The following is a 27,006-nucleotide window of genomic DNA, read 5'->3' as shown; positions in this document are numbered from 1 at the left end:
TCACAGTACCCTGGATCCACAGCAGCTTCTGCCCATGTGGCAACTTGGAGCTTTCTTCTCTCAGATAAACTTATAAGTGGTGCAAAGACCCTTTATTAAGTAGGGTTTCTTGTTGGAGGGGCATCAAGCCCTGTTTAATGTAGCAGGAGAAAGTTGTCGTTTGAAGCTCCAACTGTTTTCTAAGGAGGGTGGGTTCCATCTTGAGTTGGCTTTGTTTTTGCTGAGACCTTGTGGATTTGGATTTGCAAACTGGAAGAACTGCAGTGTTTCACATTCTGAAGGGAGAGGGACGTGGGACTTCTGAGGCAATCCAAGAGGAGAAGAGAATCAACAAGATGATGTGTTACTCAGTGTGACTCTCCTGTGATCTCAAAATCCCTAGTTCTTACTAGACTCACCAACTTGTATGGGAATCAGTCAGAAATGAGTTTTGCAGGGGAAAGGTATATCTCAGTGGTAGAGCACATACTTAGCATGCACAAGGTCCTGGGTTCAATCCCTAGTACCTCCAATAAAGTAAATAAATAAACCTAATTACCCCCTGAAATAAAAATAAAATAAATGACAAAATTTTTAATAGACTTTATTTTTTAGACCAGTTTCAGGTTTACAGCAGAACTGAGCAGAAAATACAGAGTTCTCACATAGCCTTCCCCACCCACACATATACACTCCCCTACCCTCAACACCCCTCATCAGTGTGGCATATTTGGTTCAACTGATGAACAAACATGGACACATTATTATCAACCAAAATCCATAGTTGACATTAGGGTTCAGACTTGTATATTCTATGGGTTTTGACAAATACATAACGACATGTAGCCACCACTATAGTATCCTGCAGAATAATTTCATTGCCCTAAAAATCCTTTGTGCTCCAACTATTCAACATTTTTAAGTGAGTTTTGCATCCAGGGAAGTGAGGGGGAAATAGTCTATGCAAGTAGGAAGTAGTCATAATGGGAACCATGAAAAGAAAGACCATGAGAATCCCCACATATCATGAATAGGGCCTTGGACTTGACCAAGATTACAAAACTAAGAGTTCGAGCCAAATTAACCTGGAACACTGAAGGGCAAGGCAGGGACATCTCAGGTGATACCTGCATCCTCTGAACCTGGCATTATTCTCGACACCACAAGGAATGCGTAATCAGCATGTGTGCTGGTCCTCATCCTTAAGGAGCTTAACAGTCTCTCTGCACATAGAAAGATACAAAGCGATTAGACAACATACTTTCAAGCTGTGTTTTAGTTTCAGTGGAGATGATCAGAGAAAAGTCTTGAGCAGGGTTTCTTGAGGGAACAACCTGAGTTGAATCTTAAAAGGGAGATGACAGGATTGGATTTGGCAGAATATGGGAACAGCTTTTCCAAGAGCTCTCTGTCAGAATCTAAAACACACCAGCCAGGAAGTGCCCAAGAAAGAAAGAAAGAAAGAAAGAAAAAAAGCAGCTCTGTCCGCTGCTCATTTTAAGCACGTGCTTCTGTACACAGACATAATCTGCCACCGTAAACTTTGCAGGCAAATTGGGCTTCCTTCTTCTTATAATGACTTTTTAAAATCATTTCTCCAGATGGACATTTACCTGACTTGGTTCTTTTTCTGAAATAAAGCAAAACAAAAACAAGCAAGAGTACTCGCTTTGCCAGCACATATACTGAAATTGGAATGATACAGAGAAGATTAGCATGGGCCCTGCACAAGGATGACATGCAAATTGGTGATGCATCCCATAATTCTGGCAAAAATAAAAATAAAAAAAATTTTCTATGACTTCTAGCATCCTACCCTCATTTCCATTTGCCCTTGGTCTTTCTGAGCTGAGTGGAAGAATGCATGTACATACCACCCACTCAGCTCTCTCCTCCTAGTAAAGTGTGTAGCGTGTCTACACACAATAGAGTGGGCTACTTGGAGAAATTCCAAGTTATCACTTCCAAAGGCTGGTGGGTAAAATTGAGTATTTCCATTTCCACTGTGGCCCAGAAAGGCAGAGTTAATCTTACAGTATCCAAAAAGTGACGGCTCAGTATGATGGGACTTCAAGTCCCATTTTAACAGAAACATGTTGATTTAAAAGGAACAAAAGCAGGTTTCTGAATTATATGTCTTCTCTCCCCATTAACAAACTAGACACGTATGGGCTACATTTTTATTTCCGTTCTGCTGAGGGTCATCGACCAGGGCTGTTGTGTTACCTGATGTCTGATCTTTCTAATGCTAACCTCTCTGCCTCACTGTTTTCCTCTCCTGAATGAGATGTTAGTGTCTTGGCTTTGTCTCAACTAAACTTATGATTCATGTTTTTAATTCTTCACCAGTGGAGCCCCTCAAATCCTTTATCTTCAGCTCAACAGGAAAGTAACCTTGTTACTAGAATATTGAATGCTGATCATTTATTTGTTTATATGTGGGGGAAAGAAAGATCTGAAATACTCAGTTATGAATGCATTAGTCCCTGGTTCTCTATGTTGGCAGGGTGGGGAGCCCAGTGTGGCTGAAATTCATAGAATGATGCTGGTTTACAAAGCTTCACCAAGCAGGGAGGAAAGAACACCTTGGCCCATGGGTCAGACAGAGCTAACCAGAACCATTGTTATATCTTTGTGGCCACAGCATGGAAGCCAGAGCATAGATTCTCCTCTACCACTCTCATCTTAGCAGAAAAATTACACATGCTGATGTCAGACAGCTCAGACTCAGATCTTGCCTGATCCCTAACTCCAGCCTAAAAGACCTGTTCAGACACCTGGCTCTGCCCCAACTCCTCACTAGCAATGGGACCTTAGGCAAATGATGTAATTGCTTTGTACCTCAGTTTCCTGATGGGCAAACTATAAGCAATAATACTTGGGTAACAGAGCACTTTACAGGAAATAATAGCCATGAAGATTCCAAAATGATGCTGGACAGCTCCATTTGTTAAGCATTTCATGTTGAATGCTTAAACCCATGCTCATTTCATTACCTTTTCCTTTCAAAGGCTGAATTCATACTTTGACTGTTCAATGCAGAGGTGGGCATTCTATGGCCAATGGGCCAAATGCATTCCAGCTCTGTTTTTATAAATGAAGTTTCACTGGGACACCACATGTGTGCACTTATATGTTGCCTGTGGCTTCGGGCACTCTACAGCATTTGAGTGAAAGATGGCACAATTGAGTAGCTGCAATAAAGATCATATGAGGGGTCAGATCAAGATGGCAGAGTAAAGGGGAGAATATAGTTCAGTGGTCAAACTCTTGCTTAACATGCACAAGGCCCTAGGTTCAATCCCCAGTACCTCTGTTAAACAAATAAGTAAAAATTCAATTACCCCCATCCATCTCCTCCAAAAAGAAACAAAATTAAAAAAAAAAATAGATAGCAGAGCAGGAAGACATGGAACTCACTTTCCCCCACAAACACATCAAAAATACATTTACATGTGGAAAAATAATTGGAAACAAACTGGAAACTGGCAGAACCTGTACAACCAAGGCTGTAAGAAAAATTCACACATAATTGAGTAGGAAAGGAAGAAAAGCAATGAGGTTCAGACCTGTGCCCCTGGGAGGGGACTCAGAGAGGATACACGGCCAGAGACCCACCAAGGGGAATGAGTTACGAGAGCCATAGATGGATCCTCTAGTCCTGGGGTCCCATGCAGGGGAGACAAGCCCCCTTGGCTGGTTGGAGGACCAGTGAGACAGTGGGGAGGCTGAACTCCACTCATAAGGAGGGCATGCTCGCTGGCTTGCCCCCAAGGCAGAGTGGACAGGATGGGTAGAAGACTGCTCCAATGGCTGCCGGGTTCCCTGCAGCTGCATCAGTTTTGCTCCAACCAAGCCAAGTGAAGGCTCCAACCTCACTCACTCCACATCACACCTTGACACAGGATCTAAGGTTGCCACAACCAGGGAGAAAATCCAGCCATGGGATCCAGAAGTGACCCAGTCTCAGGATGGATCCTGGGGTGGGGTGGCAGTGACTACTGTTGGTGCTTACTCAAACAGCACATGAGACATATCCCAGAACTCTGATGGTGACTGCCCTACCACAGGTCACACCCTGATATAGTTGAGTCCACTTAGGTCCACCTGCCCCGCAGAGCAGCTCTACAATGGGTGGGGTGGCAGAGGCCGGGGAGTGATCACAGTGAGAGATAGAGGGGGACTTGGAATCGAGGCTGTGTCTGAGCAGAATGAGAGAAATAATTGTTGACACCTGCACAAGCAGTGCTATGGAGAGAGCTTGGACCTCTGTGGCCAACAGGAGCCGACAGCTCACGGGGGCCACTCCAGGGCAAAAGACCTGGTGCTGGGAGAGGGAAAGCACTCAGTTAAAGGGAAAAGAGCCAGCTCAGACCTGATCCTTGGGGCTTCTGCTCCAGCAACTTGGGATCAGACCCTGACCCTGATAGGGCGGTGATGGCCACTAAGGAGAGGGGAAGCCTTAGTTCACTCTCAGCTCCAGCTTTAGCCCCTCCATCTCCAGGTCCACCTCCTTTCACCTCCAATCACATCTTGAGGAGAGTTGTGACTTGTGTCCATGTCAAATCCAGCTCTCCCACCAAAGGCATTGGGCACACACAGTCTGTATACTGATGCCCCCAAATAAGGACACTCTATCAAGACCACAATAGGTAAATATGTTACTTAAATTCATAGAGGTAGAGAAAGTTAGGCAAAATGAAAACACAGAGGAACTAGCTTTAATTGAAAGTGCAAGAGAAAACTCCTAAAAAATAAGCAATGAAACAGAAGTAAATGACTTATCAGATCTTCAAATGCAAAACATTCATAATAAGAATGTTAACTAAATTAAGACCAAAACCAAAGACACTACAAAATAATAAAATTATCAACCAAATCTTTGATGAATATAGATGTGAAAATCCCCAATAAAATATTAGCAAACCAAATCTAACAATATATAAAAAGTATACACCATAATCAAGTGGGATTTATTCCAGGGATGCAAGGATGGTTCAGAATTCACAAATCAAGCAAAGTGATGCAGCACATTAACAAAAGGAAGGCTAAAAATCATATGATCATCTTTTAAAATGAGCAGAAGAACTGAATAGATTGTCAGAATGGCCATCATTAAAAAGAACACAAATAGCAAATGTTGGCGAGGATGTGGAGAAAAGGGAACCCTCCAACAGCATTTGTGGGAAAGTACATTGGTGCAGTCACTGTGGAAAACAGTATGGAGATTTCTCAAAAAACTAAAAATAAAACTACCATGAGACTCAACAATTCCACTTCTGGGTGTATATATATATTATAAAAAAAAGAAACACTACTTTGGAAAGATATGTGCACCCCAATGTTCATAGCAGTGTTATTTACAGTTGTCAAGATATGGGAGAAACATGTGTCCATCAACAGATGAATGGATAAAGAAGATGTGGTATGTACACACACACACACACAGAGAGAGAGAGAGAGAGAGAGAGAGAGAAAGAGACATGAATACTACTCAGCCATAAAAAAGAATGAAATTTTGCCATTTGAAGCAATCTGGATGGACTTGGAGGGCATTATGCTAAGTGAAAGAAGTCAGAGAAAGGCAAATACTGTGTGATATCACTTGTATGTGGAATCTAAAAAATACAATAAATTAGTGAATAAAACAAAAGAGAAGCACATTCACAGATGTAGAGAACACCGTGGGGAAAGGGAAGAGGGGAGGGGCAATATAAGAATAGGAGATAAAAAAAGGATTATTATGGAATTTATTTGAAATAATGTGTGTGAAACTTTTGAAAACTGTAAAGCACTACAGAATTTAAAGACTTTCATTCAATAAAATAAGTAAATTTTTAAAATCACATGATCATCTTAATAGACACAGAAAGAACACTTGACAAGATTCAATATCCATTCATGAGAAAAACTCTCATTAAAGTTGGTATAGAGGAAATATATCTCAACATAATAAAGGCTATAAATGATAAACCCACAGTTAACATTATATTCAATGGCTTTTCCTCTATATTTAGGAACAAGACAAAGATGCCCACTCTTGCCACTTTTGTTTAACAAAGTATTTGAAGTCCTAGTCATAGCAATCAGACAAAGAAAAGAAATAAAAGGAATCCAAATTGGAAGGGAAGAAGTAAAACCATCACTATTTGCAGATGACATGATACTTTATACAGAAAGCCCTTAAGTCTCCACTGAAAAACTAATAGAATAATTCAGTAAAGTTGCAATACAAGATTAATATACATAAATCTGTTGTGTTTCTATACACTAATAATAAAATAGCAGAAGGAGAATTTTTTTAATCTCATTTAAAATTGCATCAAAAAGAATAAAACACCTAGGAATATACTTAACCAAGGAGGTAAAAGATCCATAGTCTGAAAACTCTAGAACATTGATGAAGGAAATTGATGATGATACAAAGAAATGGAAAGATACCTCATGCTCTCTGACTGAAAGAATTAAGATTGTTAACATGGCCATTCTACATAAAGCAATCTACAGATTTAATGCAATCCCTATCAAAATACCCATGACATTTTTCACAGAACTAGAACAAATAATCCTAAAATTTATGTGGAATCAAAAAAGACCTGGAATTGCAAAAGCAATCTTGAGAACGAAGAACAAAGCTAGAGGTGTCGTGCTCCCTGGCTTCAGACTGTACTACAAAGCCACATGATATTGGCACAGAAAAAGACACATAGATCAGTGGAACAGAATAGAGAGCCCAGAAATAAACACATGCACCTATGATCAATTAATTTATGACAAAGGAGGCAAGAATATTCAGTGGAGAAAAAACAGTTTCTTCAATAAATGGTACTGGGAAAACTGAACAGCTACATGTAAAACAATGAGATTAGAACATTTTCTCACACTATATAAAAAAATAAACTCAAAATGGATTGAAGATCTATATATAAAGCCTAAAATTATAAAAGTCCTAGGCATAACACTTTTTGACATAGATCATAACAATTTTTTTTGATCTGTCTCCTATGGTGAAAGAAATAAAAGGAAAAATAAATAAATGGAACCTAATTAAACTTAAAATCTTTCACACAGCAAAGGAAACCATTGACAAAATGAAAAGACAGCTTATTGAATGGGAGAAAATATTTGCAAATGATCAGCAATCAGTTAATATCCAATATATAAATAAAGCTCATAACAACTCCATATCAAACAACAAACAAAAATGATTAAAATATGGACAGAAGACTTAAATAGACATTTTCCCAAAGAAGACATGTAGATGGCCAACAAACATATGAAAAGGTGCTCAACATGGCTAATTATCAGAGAAGTGGAAATCAAAACCACAACGAGATACCACCTGACACCTGTCAGAATGACCACCATCAAAAAGTTTACAAGTAATAAATGATGGCGAGGATGTGGAGAAAAGGGAATCCTAGTACTCTGTTGATGAGAATGTAAATTGGAGAAACTATTATGGAAAATAGTATGGTGGTTCCTCAAAAAACTGAACATAGAACTACCATGTGATCCAGCAATTCTACTCCTCTGTGTGTGTGTGTGTGTGTGTGTGTGTGTATCCAGGAAAAAACAAAAACACTAACTCAAAATGATACATGCACAGTGTTCACAGTAGCACTATTTACAATAGCCAAGAAGTAGAAAACCCAAGTGTGCCCATCAACAGATGAATGGATAAAGAAGATGTGGTAGATCTATATGTACAATGGAATATTACTTAGCCATGAAAAGAATGAAATTCTACCACTTACAGCAACTTGGAAGGACCTAGACAGTATTAGGATCAGTGAAATAAGTCAAACAGAGAAAGACAAATACTGTATAATATCACTTATACTTGCAATCTAAAAAACAAAGTGAATGTATATAGCAAAACAGAAACAGACTCACAGATATAGAAAACAAACTTGCAGTTACCAAAGTATAGAGGGAATGGAAGAGGGGCAAGATAGGGGTATGGGATTAAGAGATACAAACTACTATGTAAAAAATAGATAAGCAGCAAGGAGCTATTGTACAGCACAGGGAATTATAGCTATCATTTTATAATAACTTTAATGGAGTATAATCCATAAAAATACCGAATCACTGTATTGTTCACTTGGAACTAATGTAACATTGTAAATCATCTATACCTCAATAGAAAGACTATGTGGCCCACAGAAGTCAAAAATGTTTACTTTAAGCCCTTAAAGAAAAAAATTGCCCACATCTGGGTTAGCTGAAGGATACTGGTTGAGAGAAACAGATTCAAATTCTCACTCCAGTATTAAGTGTGAGATACTGAACTTACCGAGCCAACATTTCCTCATCTGTCAAGTAAGAATAACGTTACCAGCCAAAGGGTAATAGGTTAAGCACTAAGCAATAGAAAATATATAAAGTGTCTCATCACTATGTCTGGTTCTTCTTACTCCTCTTTTAATTGGTAAATGTAAAGAAAGACAAAAACCGTCATTTTGGAGCAATACCTTAGAATTAATATGCTTCAGTTGGGAATTCTTCAAAAACATGGATTTCTGGGTCTCCTCCTAGAAACTCTGAGTTGATAGGTCTGAAAAGGGAGAATGGCATCTAACTTTAGTTCACAGTTCCTTCGATAACTGTTGACCAGCCTGACCACTTTACAGGTGGGGGAGCCAGTCAGCAAATATGAAGTCATTGCAGCCACCAAGGACCAGGTCAGAAGCAGTCATAGTTGTGTGGAGAATGCAGACAGCCTGCCTTCTGACCATCCCTCTCCTTGGAGTGAAGAGACATGGTGGATGGACTTTTTAATGCCTGCAGAGGCTTCATCCAGACCCTTAGTTACCTGTCCCTTCTGCAGTTAATTCTTGAAGCCCTGAGCTCTAGAACATTAAGGGCATAGGATTCAGGGGACTGCAGTTTTACAGCTGAGCATAATTTTTACCATATGTGTACCTGTCCCAGCATGTCATGAAGACTAGAGGCAGAGGGCCTAAGATGACCCCAAAGCTATCACACACCAAGCAGATTTCAGTGAGCCAGATAGGACTCTACAGTGTGCAAACTTGGCCACACCACTTCTTGCCTCAGAAGAACATGAAATAATTTCCCATTCCCATCTGGGTAGGCACCGCCCCATCTGCTTACTGCTTTAGATCTAGGCTATCTGAAGATTCAAATCACTTAGTAGCCATATGACACTGGGTACATTACTTAATCTCTCTGTGGCTCAGTTTCCTCATATAAGAAATATAGATAATAATAGCATTTATCATAAGAAATGAGACACATTAAACTATGTGTTAATTTAAAGGTACATCATGAATTCAGAAATATGTAAATGGGAAAAGTGTGTACCTTATAATAAATGATACTGTGTATCTTTATAAAGATTAAATGAGTTCGTAAATGTAAAGCCTTGGAATAGCACCTGGCACAGAGTAAGCTCCCAATCGTATTAGCTACACTAATTATCCTGCATCATTATCTTCTCTCACTCCCTGTGCTCCAGTGCCTTGAATGTGCCAGTCTGTCTCCTACCACAGGGACTTTGAACATGCTGTCCCCTCTCCCTCTCTGGATCAGATCCAACTCATCTTATAGGCCAAATGTCACTTCCTTAGAGACTCATTCTCTGATGCCTCTGGCTGTCCAGATCCCCTTGTTACATGATCTTCTGACTTTTCTTCTTCATAGCACTTTTCACAGCTGCAATTGGACATTTATTTATAGGTTTATTTATTATAGGTTTAGTCAATTACCACCCATCGCTCTCATATGACTAGAGCTCCCTGAGATCAGGGGTGGTATTTATGGTCTCCACCTCTGCATCCCCAGTCCCCTCTAATTCCCTGGCTCTAATAGGCACTCAGTAAGTATTTGAATAAAAGCCTGAGTGGGTGAGTATCCAGGCTGCCAATTAGTGATGGGTCAGGACTACAAAGTGGCCAATGGGCAGCAGCAAATATTTCACACTTTGACATGGCTATAGTCCAGCAGAAGTTTGTTAGGCACAGTATGCAGTCATGTAGTGAAGTCCAAGGCTACATGTCAACTGGCTGACACGCCTCATCTGCCTGAGATGGACCTGTGCAATCACTCCCCGCAGCTCTGAGTCAATGAAATGGAGCAGCCCTTCATGGACACGGGGCCGTTTCAGCCCCATAGCCTATTCCTACCTGAGTAGCATTCACCTTCCTTGGGAAGAAGGCAGAAGTTCCAGGTAGGGAGCTTCAGCCATGGGTGAAAAGCAAATATTTCAGTGAGCTTGTTCACTTGTTTGTGCTCTGCCCAAAGTAGATCTGTCTCAGGGTACATAGCACCTGTCACATGGCTTAAATAAATAAAGGCTGAAATCTGTAACTATGTCACGCCCAGCCCTGTCTGTCTACAGGACCTTCAAACTGGGGAGGACTCTGCGCTCCCCTTCCAAAGCATGGGCTCTGAAATCAGTCAGAACTGACGGGTAGGGGTCCCATCTTTACTATTTAACTGCTGCATGCCATGTCTGTGAACCCCAGTTTTCTCACATTCTATCAAACACTAATGTAATGGTAAATATGTTCATCTTTCCCAGCACAACTCTCTGCTGGTGTTTGGAGTCAGTGCCATTTTATTCAAAGCTATTGAGATGTCTTAGATGCACATATGTCCTGGGCAGCACCAGTGAAACCTGGCATTAAAAACTCGATATTCTACAATGTCTTATGTCTAAGATCCCATCATGAACAAACACACTAAAGACCTAGGGATGTGGGGCAAGTGGGTCCATATAGGAAGGACAAAGACACCCTCGCATCTCAAGCACTGGAAGAGACTTTGAGCCAAAGTTCTTCATAGGCAGCTGGATCTCTAAGAAGTATTTTCCCCTTAGACCTAGAGGAGGGAGGGAATTAGAGGTAGCACCAGGGCTGATTGCTTATATAGTTAGGATTCTGTTCATAGAAAACCAATTGCACAAATACTAATTTTAAATAATGTGTAAGAGTGAAATAAATAAGCAATTCTTTCTATTGGAAAAAATGATCTTGCTATTAAGCTCTGTAAAGCCTTGGAAGATGTTGCTTGACATCCTAAGGATGTCAGAAGTATTCAGATGCTCACTTGTGTCCTCCCCAAACACCAAGTTTGTCCATGGGAATTGGTATCTGGGATAGGACTTGGGCTCACTGCCTAAGGAGGGCATGACATCAATCTTACTGCCTTCCAAGGGTGCAGTTGGAATAAGCCACCACTTATTCTTACTTCACTTGAATTCAAGAGCTGTTGGTGATTTTCAACCCAGCATTGCTCCAAATTGCAAACCTCTCACTGCAAAGGTGGGTTGCCTCCCATTTCTGTATGTAGCTTCTCCAGCTCTAGCCAGAGTTTGTCGCTGTCACAGGACTTTACAAAAACAGCAAGAAAGAAACTCATAAATGCCATTGGCCCTAATACTTGAGGCTCTAGCAATGGGCCATGTATTGGCCAAATATGTTGCCACTGCATAATGAGGGTCACCAAATCTCCAAACTGCAATGGCTGAGTCCTTAGTATCCAATAATCAAATGCCATATTTTAGGTTCTGTTAATTACAGTATCCACTTATAAGTGCTGTAGTCTGTTGTCAGTTAGGATTCAGATCACCTGAGAGTAACTGACACATGACTGCTGTGTCTTTAACACATAAGGATTTAAAACAAGCCCAGAAGGAAGCAGGTCAGCGTTCTAAGGATGCCAGAGATATGCAAATGCTAGACTTACTTAAAGCCAGTGGCCACAGAAGGACAGGTATGATGGCTCTATGAAGCCATCAGACACCTGGGCTCTTTCTATCTTCTGCTCCCGGACATGTGGCTTCCATTCTTACATCACCTCTTGGTCCAAAGTGAATGCTGAGGTTCCAGACATTGCATCCACATTCTAAGCATCAAAAAGGATAAAGTGAGAAGGTAGAAATGATGCTCCCTCATGGAATTCTTATAGAAACTTTCATTTACATGTATTTAGTTGGAACTTGCCTGACTCAAATTAGGGTTTTATAACCGAGGAAGAAGTGGGGAACAGAGGTTTTTGTGGGCCACCAGCTGGCAGTGCTCTAGACAATGGTTAATTGTTATATCCCAGAAGATGGTGAATTGGATATCTGATAGCAAATGCATCATGCTCAGAGAATTTGAGGGGGGTACTGTTTTCCCAGGGGAGGAGTGGATGGCTTCTGACCCACTGGATATCCAGGAGTAAACAATTATAAATGGATGAGACTTGACAGCAAAGACATGTTGCTGCTACTACAAGTCAAACCATTACTATTCCAGGTGCTTTAGTAGGCTTCTTTAATGCCGTCCTGGACTCATCCCCACAGCATCACCAACCTACCCTTAAAGACAGAGCCTGAAAGAGGTAGGGGTAATGGAGGGGAACAGGCTTGAAGACAGAGAAGTAATTTTCTGCACATTACTTGATTTCAGAAAAACATTTCTACCTGTTGACCCCACCATGTTAAAAAAAAGAAAGTCATATCAAATCTGTTGAAACAAACTGTCCTGCTTCATTTTAGGTGGAATACTCAGCTCAGTTGCAGGGCTGCAGTGAGATTCGAGAAGCTACTTGGAATACAAACCATACAGGTCATTATAAGACAATAGCTCTTGGAGTCACCCATGGCCATCTTTGTTAGCTGACCAGTCACCCAGAGGACTTTCAACCACTCAGAGTGAAAAGTCAAAAAAAAAAAAAAAACCAGAAAAAGAAAGAAAGGAAAAGTTGGAGGAGAGGCCTGAAAGCCAGCTGGGTAGCCATGAAACAAACAAAGCCATTGAAATCATTCAGGCATGTCATCACTTTAATCTGTTTGTGACACCTGTCACCTATGCCCTGGAAGGTGAAAACACAGTAGGAGAGAAAGTCCTTTCACCATTCCTTCACACAAGGGCATTGTAAAGCTGGGAATAAATTCTGAATTCTGTCAGCCCTCCAAATTGGTTTTTGGTAATAGAGGTTGTAACTAATGAGTTTACTGCTAGAAACTGCTTTCCAATCTCCTAAATGAGCATTAGATAGAGTTACCTGCATCTCTCTATAGGGAACACCCATTGCCAAGGCTGGACATAACCCTGCTCCTCACCACTGCTTCCTCATGACCCTGGCAGTCCAGAGAGTGGGCTCATTGCTGTGTGGACCTGCCCTCTTCCCTCTTCATCTAAAAATGTTCCTATGGCCATATCAGGTGAAAAAGAGCATCAGAGCAGAGCTCTTGCTGTGTTGGTACCAGAGTGACTTTTGTTCTCTCTCGTCAGCATGAGCTCTTCTCTTTCATTTTTTTGCTACAAACTTTGATACTTTTTCAATCTTCTGTAAAGTCTTACACAAAAGCAGCTTCAAGACAGCCCTCTCCCTTTCCCTCAGCCCAATTTATTCTTCTAACCCTTCCAATACAGAAATCCCAGAGTCAACATTGGCTTTAAACACAAGTCGGTCTCAAACTGGACCTTGATTGTTTATGCCACCTCCCTGGGCCTCAGTGTCCTCATGTGTCTAATGAAGGGACTGGACTAAACAACCTGTAATCCTTCTCCTCTCCTATCAACCTACTTAGTCAGTGAGGTCCTGTGTGCCATCAGCATGGACACATTCACCCTGATTCCTGGTTCAAGCTGTTTCAGGGACAGTGAGTTAACACTGACCTAACAATTTCTCCTTGAAGCCCAGGTGAAGATGTCATTATAAACTGACAGAGCACACTTATCTGTTGAGATCTACTCTGCCATCATCCATCCTGAGATGTCTGTGACCTTTCTAAAGCTCCAAGTGTGGCATAACACACCTTGATGAGTTGCTTTTCTTCTTGTCTTTCTTGGGTTTGAATATCTGTTTGGTGAGCATTCCTAACAGTGCTTCAGATGACAATCACAAGTCCTTAATTTTTGTCTTATTTGGTCTTGACAGTAATTACATGGGATGGGAAAGTTAAAGTGCCTGTTAGGAATTTGGACATTTCTGACTGGAGAAAAGAGATCTTTGGATGCTGGCTGAAAGGTCCTATAAAATGTGACAGGGATGAGTGAAGGGACAGATCTCACAGCAAAACTGACACATGGAGTTTTACAGAACATCACTGGAAATTGTTCACCAATAAAGAAACCAAGACTTGAGAAGAGATGATTTGCCAAAAGCTCTCACTACTCAGTGGCAGAAAAAGAAAAGATAGAATCCAGTTCTTTCTGACTTGTTGTCAGAGGAGATTTTGTGGGGTTTTTGTTATTGTTGTTGCAGTACACCAGTAAGTGCAAATTCCACATGTCTTGTGCTGTGGGCAGTATCAGAATGAAGAAGTGAGTGCCAAGCCCCTTGGAGCTTAGACCTGCATCTCCTGAGGGAGCAACCACTGCACAGGGTGGGAATGATGGCCAGAGAGATGGCTGTACAGAGGACTCTGGAAGCAAGAGGAGGCTGGGCTGTGCCCTGTCAGAGGACACGCTGTGTCCTGCCAACCCCCGCCCCCCCCATGCCCTTCTTTGTTGCTTGGGGGGATGTGTTTCTCCTCCTGTGCAGCCCCTACATTCACAAGCTGTGTGCTTTATCCTCTGACAACCCCCCCCCATGCATTCCTAGTGTCACAGTAGCTCTCTGGCAAAGCTTCTGAAAAACATTCTCAGAAATGAGATTTACAAAATGCAGTGAAACAGGACGCTGAATAAAGGGAAAGGACTGGATAGCCAGGGGAGGCAGAGAAAGGTGAATCAGTTTCCTCTTCCACAGGGTGGCCTGATCTTAGCATCTCCCTGCTGGGGGAGGGGGGCATTCATCCCAGTGAACCCTAGAGGAGGTCTGATGTGTAGCTGCCCCTTCACCAGCCTGTGACACCAGGTTTCAGCAGTTGTCACGCTTAAATATCCCAGTGAGGTTCATTCATGGGGACTGTGGGGATGAATAATACTGCTCCAATTTTTTTTTAACTGTGAAATATTAAAGTTGTAAACTGAGTACTTCCATCCTTGACAGCAGCTATTAAGCTGACGCCATGGCCTCATTGCTCTTTTGCTGTCTGAGCATCTCTCGGTGCCTAGCCCTGGATTCAGCCAGTCACACTTGGTTTAAACAGTTTAAATGTCTGTCGCCCTGTACTCGGGTTAAAGGTAGATGCTGGGCATCTGAGAAGATATTGTGCTGCCTCTGGTCATGTGCCTTACAAAGATGCTAAGCAAGAGTGAGTTTGTGTCGTGTGCCGATGGTGCACCAGGCACTCTCCTTTTCCTCCTCACGTATTATCTCAGTCAAACATCACTACCTGGTAAATAATGTATGGCCTGAGAAACCACTTCAAGAGAGATTAAGTAGCTGAAAAAGCAATAAGTAAGAGCAAGGGGAAGAGGGAAAGAGGTATGTTCTGTGCCGGGAGCCCCATGGGAGGAGGAAAGTCATACCTCAGACAGCAGGGGCTCCAGTGCCCAGGAGCGCAGACCAAGGAAGCCCTAGATCACCCGCAGGACGGGCCACAGGGTGGGCTGTAAACACCAGCCTGGGGAGTGTTTACGTTCTGGAAAGTGTGTTTTCCTCTCTTGGGCTCTTGCTCTGTATTTGGCAGCCCGGATCCCAGCATCCTTCATAGGGTCCCTTGGAGGCTAGCGTTCTCTCTGGGCACTTACACCAGCAGAGGACCACAAGGCCGTGTCTTTCCTCACTCAGCCTTCTATCCTTGTTTCCTATCAGCATCTGTTAGGAGCAAACTCAGAGGTCAACTTCTGCATGCTTACCAGAGGGAGCTGTTAAACTAATTAGATGGTACCTATGCATTCACCTGGCCAGGTACCATGGGGATACAAAAGAAACAGTACCTTCTTATTCCTGATAAGCAATAAAATGTTAGAAGTGCTTATAAACAAGTCATTTCTTTTCAGGTCCCCACACCTTTGTATATGCTGTTGCTTCCTCCTGGAAAGTATGTGGCGTACAGCTCTCCAGAGATGTACACACCAACTCATCCTTCAAGGTCAAATTCAAATACCGCCTCCAGTGAGAAACCTCCCTGACTTCCGTGCCCAGGCTGAAGTGGCTTTCTGTCTGCTCTGTGCTTCCTAGGCATTGTTACTCTCAGGCAGCCCACACAGCACCATTGTATCTTCATTATCATGTAAATGTGTGCCTCTCCCATAAGACAGACTTCTTCCTCAAAATATGAATATACTTGTCTTATGTTTAAGTCTTTGATCCATTTTGAGTTGATTTTTGTGTATGGTGTAAGGGAGTGTTCTAGCTTCATTGGTTTACATGCTGCTGTCCAGTTTTCCCAACACCATTTGCTGAAGAGACTGTCTTTATGCCATTGTATATTCATGCCTCCTTTGTCGAAGATGAGTTGACCAAAAGTTTGTGGGTTCATTTCTGGGCTCTCTATTCTGTTCCATTGGCCTATATGTCTGTTTTTGTACCAATATCATGCTGTCTTGATGACTGTAGCTCTATAGTACTGTCTGAAATCTGGGAGAGTTATTCCTCCAGCCTCTTTCTTTCTCTTCAGTAATGCTTTGGCAATTCAAGGTCTTTGATGGTTCTAGTCAAGACATGGAAACAGCCTAAATATCCATCAACAGATGACTGGATAAAGAAGATGTGGTATATTTATACAATGGAATACTACTCAGCCATAAAAACCAACAACATAACACCATTTGCAGCAACATGGATGCTCCTGGAGAATGTCATTCTAAGTGAAGTAAGCCAGAAAGAGAAAGAAAAATACTATATGAGATCGCTCATATGTGGAATCTTAACAAACAAACAAACAAACAAAGCATAAATACAAAACAGAAACAGACTCATAAACATAGAATACAAACTTGTGGTTGCCAAGGGGACAGAGGGTGGAAAGGGATAGATAGGATTTCAAAATTGTAGAATAGATAAACAAGATTATACTGTAGAGCACAGGGAAATATACACAAGATCTTATGGCAGCTCACAGAGAAAAAGATGTGACAATGAATATATATATATATATATATATATATATATATATATGTTCATGTATAACTGAAAAATTGTGCTCTACACTGGAATTTGACACAACACTGTAAAATGATTATAAATCAATAAAAAATGTTAAAAAAAATGAATACACTGAGCTCTGACCTGACACACAGAAGTGGATAAAATAATGTTTATTGAATAAAAGAGTCAAAAAGAAATTAGGAAAAAGTATGAATATATAGGTTTGTATGTGCAAAGAAAGGACAGTTTCACCCATGTTGACAGTGGATGTAAGAGTCCTGGATAGTGCTATGATTAACAGCAAGGTGAAAGGGGGGAGAAAGGAATGCAGATGCTCTGAAGTCAGACCGCCAAGTTCAAACCCAGCCCCATCACTTGATGGATTAGTCATTTAAATTCTCTGAGCCTCCATTCCTCATCTGGGAAATGGGAGTCATAACAGTAGCCTGCTCAAAGAGATGATAAAAGACAAAATGAGTTAATGCACAGGAAGCACACAGAATAAAACTTGGCACATCCCAAGTGCTAGTATGTTAGCTAGGTGTTTCTGTTAGAGAATGGAGGTGGGAGAGAGGCTTTACCTTTATGTCCTCCTGTATTATTTAAATTTTCACTCCAGATATTTAGACAAGGAAAAAAATAAGACAGTGTAACTTCTGCTGACTAGATATGACAGACTAGATATTCTGATTTATGCTCTTGAAATTAACCAAAAAATTCTGAATGAGATACCATGACCATAAAAGAAAAAAGCCCTTCTTAAATGCATTAATTATCTGGCAAGAAAGTGAGGAATATTCAGGTTAAAATTTAAATGAAGACAAGATTTCTAAGTATTGGACAGAGCAGAGAAGCTCACATTTGTCTTCAGGACTTTTGGCCTTAATTTTTACTCACAGGGCATGGGAACAAAATACAAAGTCTAGGACCTGCCCATGGTGGCTTATCTACTAAAATACCTTCTCTTAAAGTTGAGAAGCAAAGGAGTACACCTTCAGTGTTAAAAAGAGCTAGAAATGCCTACCCTGCCAGGGACTGCAAGGGAAATTACCCATCACCAACCTTGATGCTCAATCAACAGAAAAAATATATATATTTCCTGAAAGTTTACAGCAGAAAAGAAATCCTCACATGGTTCTGCAGGGCAAATCCATATCAGTTCATTGGCCTAAAAATCCTTACCCTGAAATCTAGTTTTTCAGTGATCCCAGCCTGGAAGTGCTCCCAGAAACTATATCCACTTTGAACCCATCAACCCAGGCATCAGTGAATTCTCACAGGTAAAGTCCCAAGAAAAATAAGCAGGATGCAGTCAAAATAAAACTGATAATGAAACAAGTCATTGTGAGCCTCAGGGGACAGACCCACAAAGACTTCAGCCATGGGAGTTAATAGAGGCACAGAATAAAAACTACACTTACTGTGTATAAAAGAATTTTAAGACAAGCTTGGAAAATATGAAGAGCAAATGAAAAATATAAAGAATGATGAAGCATGCTGAAAAATAAGCAAATCAATATTATTAAAATTAAAAATAATAAATGAAATATAAATCACTGGACAAGTCTAGTAGTAGGTTAGAAATGCTAAAGAAAGAATCAGTATACTGGAAGGTTGATCCAAAAAAAAAAAAAATCAGCCAGAATGAGGCACAGAGACACAAAAGGATAGATTTAAAAGACAAAACTAAGTTGTCTAAGTTGATAAATAAATTGTCTCTGTTTCTTCTTAATGTTTTACCCAATTTAGACACTGCATAATTATATTCACTCCCAGTTTCATACCAGTCCATTCAGATATGGAATATAAACTATTTACTGAAAAATAGGAGATCCATCAAGAGATTCTTCCCACAAGTCAAAATATTCCTAAGAGCAATTTAAAAATTTCAAAATCAAATTGTGCACCCCATGGGGCTTTCATTTCTTGCTTTGTGTAGTCTGTCTCCTGCTTTTACAGGGGAAAACTGCAATGTCTTTTGGTTTGACAGATTTGTATTCAAAAATTGAACTTTTCTAAAAGCTTCAAAAGCTAAAATTTGGGGATACGCCATTAAAAACATTTTTATGAAGATTTTCAGTGAATTGCAAACAAAGTGTAGCCAAAACTTAGGATACTCAATTATAAAAAGTTTAATACTATTACTTATTAATTCACAAAACAGTTTGGCAAATGCTTCAATATTTCTAAAATTCTATTGAAGTATACTTTTGTATTCATCATTGTCACCAAAAGAAAACACATGAGTTTAGTTACTCTGTACCTACAAAAATTATTTGTAAATTTCAACAACTTCAGCCTCTATGTTTATTGGTAAAATATCACAGCTTGTCTGGACACAGTGGTACATGATATGTATCACAATCTATTCCAAGTACATTTCTGTTCCATGGGTTTCTTAATTTAGTTAGAACATTATTTTAACACATTGTATTCATATTAGTACTCAAACAAGACAAAACAAAACAATTTATCTTTGCTGTCAAAGTCTGAAATGAATTTGTGGTTACATTGGTAACAATCTCAATTCTTTCACCTTCCAAAAACTTTGCATCCGTGAGTTGAATTTAAAAAGAATTGAGCCATTATTGGGATTAACTGATTTCCTATTTGAAAAATCTGATGACAGATACAAAATTACAGTTGTTTAGCAGTTTGCCAAGTTCTTCTGCTAACCAAGCCATTATATTGATAGTTATCACTTGAACTTTTGTACATGCACAAGAATAATTGGAACTGAAAAAGGGAAATTAATTTAGAACAGTCATTTAATCTAAATGAAAAGTCATGCTTCACAGAATGATGAGCAAACACACCATTTTCACCACATTATGTTACATCAGCATCTTTGGGCACAGTTGTCTCAAAGTGACTACTAACTTTTTGGTGTAGATGGTGCTGTTTCTTCAATGGCTTTGTGTCTTCTGGTTTTCATGTGTTCAGTGATAACACTTTGGCCCCATAGAAAGTAAATGTCTAAAATCTCTTTGTGTAGGTCACACATTCATTCATCACCAACTTCTTTCATGAAAAGCCAAAATTCGGTCTTTAATTTTTCATTCAACATACGCTTTAGTTTATTTATAACTTATTGCTGTCAAAAGATTTTTTTAACAAAGCACTATCAATCAATTAATTAGTTATAAATTTGCACTATCCAATAAAAGGCAAAATCACTGTAAAAATGGTGACCAAATTACTCTGAACTGTCTTCAGCAGGATTGCTTAGCCTCCTTCCTGCTCACATTAGTGATAAATTTCCAGGTTTCCCATGAACCCTGCCATCCATGCTCTGGTGACCTGGGGCAATAAAAGTCCACAGGCAGAAGACACAGAATTCAGGTCATTGGGAGGGCCAACAGCATCAAACAGTTGTCCCACAGCTACTGAGTTGCAGTATGCTTCATTTTATCAGTGATCCTCCTGCCTGATGTACCTGAGTGAGAGAGATGATCAAAACCGGGATTAGGGTAAAGCAAGGGAGGCACAAGGGGATGCAAAATTTAAGGAGGCACAAAATTTCTTTTCAGCAATCAAGACATATAATATCTTAAGACAATATTTTAAAATATCAAAATTGTGAAAATTCTATGGGGAGTAAAATGTCAAAATTTTCAATAAAGACAAGATCCAACACTGTACTTTTACAATCCCTTGTTTACTTTAATCCCAGCACACAGATTCTGCTTCTCTGGAGATGAATAAAAGAGAACTGTAGGAGAAAAAGGGGTTGCTTTGAGTGAGGAAGACGTAAGAAGATGCCATGCTCCAAAACCCCTCTCATCACATCCTGATGTCTCAGATGCCCCTGCTGTAAGTTTTCTGCTATATAGATTAAAAGCCAGGCTATGTTTGTCCAAAAACATGCCTGTCCCATTAGGAAAAAAGATGGCAGAGAATCAGGGAAACCCTAAACATACCTTTGTGTTAATTGTGGCAAACGCTATATAGCCTACCAGGCCTGATGAAATAGGCATTTCAGCCTCAGAAGAAAAATATATTTGATATTGCTCACACAAACTTCAGAATTGGTCAGAATAAAACATTAATTAATTTACTATCAAGGCCACACTGCATGATAAGATAAAAATTCAACCCCGTCTCAGATTATGGCCAACGACATTTTCCTACTAAGCTTACCAGAGAGGGTTATTCCATATCTTTTCTTTGGACAAGTATCCAAAATTGAAATTGATGAATATGATAGTTCTATTCTTAACTTTTGAGGCACTTACATACTGCTTTCCATAGTGGCTGTACCAATTTACATGTCCACCAGCAATGAACAAGGGTTCCCTCTTGTCTACATCCTTGCCAACACTTGTTATTTGTTGTCTTTGTGATAATAGATGTTCTGACAGGTATGCGGTGATATCTCATTGTGATTTTGATTTGCATTTCTCTGATGATTAGTGATGTCAGGCATCTATCCATGTGCCTGTTGGCCATCTGTGTATTTTCTCTGGAAAAATGTTTATTCAGGTCCTCTGCCCATTCTTTAAATCAGGTTCCTTGGGGTTTGTTTGTTTGTATGTTTGTTTGTTTGTTTTTGATGGTGAGTTATATGAGCTATTTGTGTATTCTGGATATTAACCCCTTATCAGATATATCATTAGCAAATATCTTCTCCCATTCAGTTGGCTGCCTTTTTGTTTTGTTGACAGTTTATTTTACTGCACAGAAGATTTTTAGTTTGGTGTAGTCCAATTTGTGTACTTTTGCTTTTGTTCCTCTTGCCTGAGGAGACATATCCAAAAAAAATATTGCTTAGACCAATGTCAGAGATCATATCCATGCCTTCTTCTAGGAGTTTTATGGTTTCAGGTCTTACATTTGGGTCTTTAATCCATTTTGAGTTTATTTTTGTATATATTATGAGAAAGAAATCCAGTGTGAGTCTTTTGCATGTAGCTGCCCTGTTTTCCCATTTTTTTATTGAACAGGCTGTCTTTTACCCACTGTAGATGCTTGCTTCATTGCCAAAGATTAATTGACCATATAACTGTGCATTCATTTCTGGCCTCTCTATTCTGTTCTATTGAGCTATGTGTTTGTTTTTATGCTAGTACCATACTGTTTTGATTACTGTAGCTTTGTAGTATAGTTTGAAATCAGGGAATGTGATACCTTCAGCTTTGTTCTTCTTTCTCAGATTACTTGGATTATTTGGGATCGTTTGTGTTTCCACACAAATTTGAAAATTGCTTGTTCTAGTTCTGTGAAAATTCCATTTTTTTTAATAAAGACTGCATTGAATCTGTAGGTTTTCTTGGGTGATATGATCAGTTTAACAATATTAATTTTTCCAATTTATGAAAAGGTCTATCTTTCCATCTGTTTGTGTCATCTTCAATTTACTTCATCAGTGTTTTATAGTGTTTTAGAGTACAGGTCTTTTACCTCATTGGCTAGGTTCATTTCTTGGGTATTTTATTATTTTTGATAAGATTTTGAATGGGATTGTTTTCTTAATTTCTCTTCCTGATACTTCATTATTAGTGTATAGAGAGGCAACAGATTTCTGTACATTAATTTTTCAGTTCGAATGGTTATCAGTGGTGTGTTTAAGATTTTCTATATACAACATCACATCATCAGCAAACAGTGACACTTTGACTTGTTCCTTTCCAATTTTGATTCCTTTTATTTATTTTTCTTGTTTGATTGCTGGATCTAGGACTTCCAGTACAATGCTGAATAAAAGTTGGAAGAGTGCACATCCTTGTCTTGTTCCTGATCTTAGAGGAAATGCTTTCAGCATTTCACCATTGAGTATGATGGTAGCTGTGAGCTTGTCATATACGGCCTTTATTATGTTGAGGTATGTTCCCTCTATACCCACTTGTTGAATGTTTATCATAAATGGATATTGAATTTGCCAAAAGATTTTTCTGCATCTATTGAAATGACCATTTAATTTTTATTCTTCAGTTTGTTTATGTGGGTATCACATTGACTGATTTGCTGATATTCAACCACCCTTGAATCCCTATGATAGGTCCCTCTGAATCATAGTGAATGATCCTATTAATACACCATCTAATTCAATTTGCTAATATTTTGTTGATGACTTTTACGTCTATGTTCATTAGTCTTATTGCCCTTTAATTTCCTTTTTTGTGCCTGATTTTGGTATCAGGGTGATGCTGGTCACATAGGATGATTTTAGACGTGTTCCTTCCTCTTCAATTTTTTGGAATAATTTCAGAAGGATAGGCATTAACTCTTCTTTAAATGTTTTGTAGAGTTCACCTGTGAAACTGTTTCTGCACTTTTGTTTGTTGAGAAATTTTTAAATTACTGATTTAAGTACATTACTCTTAATTAGTCCATTCATATTTTGTATTTCTTCCTGATTCAGTCTTGGGAGATTGTACGTTGCTAAGAATTTATTCATTTCTTCTTGGTTGTCCATTTTATTGATGTATAATTTTTCATAGTAATCTCTTAAGATCTTTTGTATTTCTGTGATATTGGTTTGTAACTTCCCCTTTTTCATTTCTGATTTTATGTATTTAGGTCCTCTTTTTCTCTTGATGAGTCTGGGTAAAGGTTTATCAATTTTGTTATCTTTTCAAAGAATCAGCTCTTAATTTCATTGATCTTTTCTATTGTTTTCTACAGTCTCTATTTCATTTATTTCTGCTCTGATATTTTTTAAATTCTTTTTTTCCACTAACTTTTGGTTTTGTTTGTTTTTCTTTTTCTATTTCCTTTAGGTGTAAGGTTAGGTTGTTTATTTGAGATTCTTCTTGTTTCCTGTGGTAAGCTGGTATAAATTTCCCTCTTAAAACTTCTTTTGCTGCATCTCATGGATTTTGGATCATTGTATTTCCATTTTCAATTTGTCTCCAGGTCTTTTTTATTGCTTCTTTGATTTCTTCAGTGACCCATTGGTGGTTTTGTAACATATTGTTTAGCCTCCAAGTGTTTGTGCAGTTTTTTTCTTGTAGTTGGTTTCTAGTCTCATACCACTGTGCTCAGAATAGATGCTTGATACGATTTCAATCTTTTTAGATTTATTGAGACTTGTTTTGTGGCCAGAATTTATAATTGTTATGTCTTCTTTTGGGGCTGATCCCTTTATCATTATGCAATGTCCTTTTCTTTGTCTCTTGTTACAGTCTTGGTTTAAAGCATATACTGTCTAATATAACTATGTCTACTCCAGCTTTCTCTCTGTTTCCATCTGCATGGACCATCTTTCTCTATCCCCTGTCATTTAATCTGTATGTGTCTTTAGACCTGAAGTGAGTCTCTTACAGACAGCATGTGTAGGTCTTGTTTTTGTATCCATTCGGTACTCTGTATTTGATTGGAGCATTTAGCCCATTTTTATTTAAAGTGATTATTGATAGGTATGTACTTATTGCCATTTTGTTCCTTGTTTTGGGGTTGTTTTTATAGTTCTTTTTTGTTCCTTTCTTCTTTTGCTTTCTTATCTTGTGATTTTATGACTGTCTTTACTGTTGTTTAGATTCCTTTCTCTTTCTTGTATGTGTATCCATTATAGATTTTTGGTTTGTGGTTACTGTGAGGTTTATATACAGATATACATAAATGATTATTTTAAGTTGGTGATCTCTGATCTCTTAAGTCCAAATGCATTCAAATTACCCTTCATTTTTACTCCCTACACACTATGTTTAATAGTTTTACATCATATTTTACATATTTTTGTTTTGTGTATTCATTAGCTACTTATTGTGGATGTAAATTATTTTAAAACTTTTCTCGTTTAGTCTTCCTGCTAACTTTATAAGTGGTTGATCCACTACCTTTGCTGTGTATTTGCCTCCACTTGGAGAAGTACCTTTAACATTTCTTGTAAAGCCACTTTAGTGGTGCTGAACTCTTAGCTTTTCCTTGTCTGTAAAACTCTTTACCTCTTCTTTGAATCTGAATGATAGCCTTGCCATGTAGTGAATTCTTGTTTGTAAGTTATTTCTTTTTAATACTTTGAAGGCATCATGCCACTCCTTTCTGGACAGCAATGTTTCTGCTGAAAAATCAGCAGACAGTCCTAAGAAAGTATTCTTTTGTGTAGCTATCTGCTTTTTTCTTCCTGCTTTTAATATACTCTCTTAATTTTTGACATTTCATTATGTTACTTGCCTGGACTTCCTTGAGTTAATCTTATTTGTTCTTCCAGGATCTGGATGCCTGTTTCACTTCCTAGGTTAGAGGATTTCTCAGCTATTATAGTTTCAAATAAGTTCTCTGCCCCTTTCCCTCTCTCTTCTTTTTCTGGGTCCTCTGTAATGCAAATGTTAGTACATTTGATGTTGTCCCAGAAATCTCTTAGTTTCATTTTTTTAGAATTCTTTTTTTCCTTTTTCTGTTTAGCTTGAGTCTTCTGTCTTCCAAATCAGTGATCCATTCCTCTGTGTCATCTAACTTACTTTTGATTCCTTCTAGTGTATTTTTTATTTCCATTATTGTATTCTTCAGCACTGTTTTGTTCTTCTTTACATTTTCTAACTCTTTGTTAAAATTTTTACTGTGCTCATTCTATTCTTCTCCTGCATTCATTGAGCATCTTTATGATCATTACTTCATATTCTTTATTCAGTGCATTGCTCTTCTCCACTTCACTTAGACTTTCTTCCAGGATTTTATTTTGTCATTCATTTGGAATACATTTCTTTGTTGTCTTTTGCTTAAGTCTCTATGTTTATTTGTATATATTAGGTTGTTTACATTTCCCATTCTTGGAGAAGTGACCTCATGTAGTAGATGTCTAATGGGGCCCAGCAGCACACTGTCCTCTGGACACAAAAGCTATGTTATCTTGATGTGTGCTGTATGTGGGATGAAAGTGCTCACCTGGTGTGGTAGAATCAGCTACTGTGAGTGTGCTATTAAGTAGGAGTCTTCCCCAGCCCAGCTTGCTGCCAGTCCTGCCTCGTGTGTATGCTATCAGACACTGGTGGGCAAGCACTGGTCCTGGGGTGGCTGACTGCAGGTGCAGTGGGTTCCAGTCCTGACACTGGCCCACTAGTGGGCAGGGCCAGGGTCTTGAGTGTCCCTTGGGCTAGTGCAGTCCTGCTGGTGGGTGGTGCTGGATCCCAGGATGGCTGTGTGGCCAAGGAGGCCATGGAACTTTTCCTGGTCCACTGCTTAGTGGTTAGCATCCACTCATGGTTGGTTGCTGATCCCATCCTGGGATCCTGGGCTGATCCCATCCTACTGATGGGCATTGTTGAGTCCTGGCATAGTTAGCTGCATGGCGCAGAGGGTCCCAGGACTGGTCCTGGACTACTAGTACATGGGGCCTGATCCCTGTGTTAATAGGCTAGAGGGAAGATGCCAAGATGGTGACTGTCAGCTGCAGGGTCCTCATGGTAGCATGAGCTCTCAAAAATAGCTGCCTCTATTGTTTATGTCTCCAATGGGAGTCCCGGTTGCCTCCTGCCTCTCTTTGGGGACTCTTCACGATCAGCAAGTGGATCTGACCCAGATTCCTTTCAAATTGCTGCTTCTGCACAGGGTCTCAAAGAGTGTGAAATTTCGCATATACTTTTAAGAGTAGACCCCCTTTCTTAAAGCCCTCCAGCTCTACTATATGCAAGCTTTGTTGGTGTCATGATATCATGTACACATACACACTGTATGTGGAGATAGCTGATGGCTGCTCTAAAGCTTTATTAAGTTACATAGTCTTATATAGCAAAGAAGAATAATAAGGGAAATGGTTAACAGGCAGTGTCTGGCTCAAGGTCAGAAGACCCTTTACATTTTGGTAAATCACGTTTGTGTTGGCACCAGCGAGCCTTACAGCTTATCAGGGCAGAACGTATGAGAAACAGCTGTTTAACAACATTCTTCTTGGACTCAGGAGGCTGTGCCTGTCTTAGGTTGCCCCCCCCCCGGGATCTTACCCGTCATTGGCTAACCAGCCTTCTCACCTCTGAGTCTGCAACTTTTTATAACTTGTTTACCATTCCAGCCCAAGGCTCGTTCCTTTGTTCCCACAGTCGGGGGCTACAAGCTTGGCTGGCCTTCAAAGCCATATGTTCTGAGGACTCACCTTCTCCAAAGACCTCTGGGCTGGGGACCCCTACATGGGGCTTGGACCTCTCAGTC

The 27,006-nt window shown here is 39.6% G+C and overlaps 1 protein-coding gene and 1 non-coding gene across 2 annotated transcripts in view; both read left to right on the top strand.

The window, feature by feature from the left end:
- TACR1 (tachykinin receptor 1) overlaps positions 1 to 27,006 on the top strand; it is a 161,733-nt gene that overhangs the window by 61,754 nt on the left and 72,973 nt on the right. The gene's annotated exons all lie outside the window — the stretch shown is intronic.
- LOC116278713 (U6 spliceosomal RNA) lies at positions 1,641 to 1,747 on the top strand. Its single transcript, XR_004188035.2, has one exon. It is a non-coding gene; the product is annotated as a U6 spliceosomal RNA (small nuclear RNA).

Source organism: Vicugna pacos, chromosome 15 (genome assembly GCF_048564905.1).
Source record: "Vicugna pacos chromosome 15, VicPac4, whole genome shotgun sequence".
NCBI classification, from domain to species: domain Eukaryota; kingdom Metazoa; phylum Chordata; class Mammalia; order Artiodactyla; family Camelidae; genus Vicugna; species Vicugna pacos.
Note: the sequence above shows the minus strand (reverse complement) of the source record. Positions and strands in the feature narration are given on the sequence as shown.